The 1352-nt window shown below is 39.7% G+C and overlaps 1 long non-coding RNA gene across 1 annotated transcript; it reads left to right on the plus strand.

The window, feature by feature from the left end:
• The first annotated feature begins 262 nt into the window (after nt 1-262).
• On the plus strand, nt 263-805 carry LOC109046085. The gene is made up of 3 exons (XR_002010513.2): nt 263-384; nt 476-537; nt 710-805. It is a non-coding gene; the product is annotated as an uncharacterized LOC109046085 (long non-coding RNA).
• The last annotated feature ends 547 nt before the right edge of the window (nt 806-1352 follow it).

Here is a 1352-nt window from a genome sequence, read left to right on the forward strand (position 1 = left end):
AATTCAAACTCCTCATTTCACGCAGCTTACTCAGTGAATCGCCGGTCCTCAGAGTGTTATCCCTAATCTCTGAGAGGGTATCAGATGAGGCACAGCTCGAGCCGAATCATTGCCAGGTTGTGGAATTTATACCTATTGAAGTAAGTAGTCGCAGATTTGTACATGAAAAAAACAAGGTAATGAGAATGAGTAAAAGTGGTTATGTATATACGTTTGAAAGAAAAAGATTGAGATCTAAAAAAGTAGCATGCTCTCTAAACAGAAATCTCAGAAACCTCATATGCTGTGGTCTTCACATTTAACCTGGTTAACATCAGCATGTCAGAAGACCCTGATCTCAGAGGCAACACCTACCAGCAAGTGAAGGATATCATCAATAATGCGGTAAACATTAAAAATGAAAAGTATAAATAGCTTTAGGTCCAATGCCATTCTTACCCAGAGGCTGATGAATGGTTTGATTTTTCCCCTGCAGCTGAACACTCTTCTGAATGAACCTGGCAAGGACATTTTTGAACCCAAATCTTCCAATTTTACGTAAGATGCAATCTGATTTCTTACTATGAAACATATTTTTCATTCATAATATTTATTTAGTGCCTCATGACTTTCCAAGGCAAAAAAAAATCTAAAAGTCTCAATAAAGCTTCATTATCCAAAGGAATTTAAGCACTTTGCAAATGCAATAACCCGTCTGCTTTTCCTGTAGGAGCTCTTCAAACCAGATTGATGGCATGATGGACTACAGCTTCCAGGATGGAGATGCCATACAACCAGTCAGCTTCCTAAATGAGCTACATCTGCCAAACACTCAACAGTCATTCCAGGGGGCGGAAAACATACGCGTAGGTTTCTCTCTGGCACCATTCAAAAGTAATCGGGAGTGTGGTTTTGCCAATTTTATAGAAAAAGGAAGAGGACATTTAAATGGAAAAGGATTTATTGTACAAATGGAGATACATTTACACCGAGACGTTTGTTTTTTTTTCCAGGAATATGCTACAGAAGTGGTCACAAGCAAGATGGGTGCTTCAAACTTCTCACTCCAGTCCCCAGTGAAAAGCTTGGTCCTCAGGCGCTAATCACACTCTCCGTAATTCCAGAGAGTCACAGCTGAATGAATCAGTGAAGGTGGTGAATGTCACCTATGAGAGTAAGTCTCATGATTTAAGGTTTAAAATGTTTTGAAACGGGAATGAGTAAAACTGATATGACAGATATGACAATGTTTTGCCCAAATAAAATTAACATTGTTTTCACACAGAAATCTCGAACCCCTGCTGTGGCTTACAGTGAACCTGTTTAACATCAGCTGCCCAAGGACCCGAGCCAGAGACAATACCTACCCTCAG

The sequence above is a fragment of the Cyprinus carpio genome, chromosome B1 (assembly GCF_018340385.1).
Source record: "Cyprinus carpio isolate SPL01 chromosome B1, ASM1834038v1, whole genome shotgun sequence".
Taxonomy (NCBI): Eukaryota; Metazoa; Chordata; class Actinopteri; order Cypriniformes; family Cyprinidae; genus Cyprinus; species Cyprinus carpio.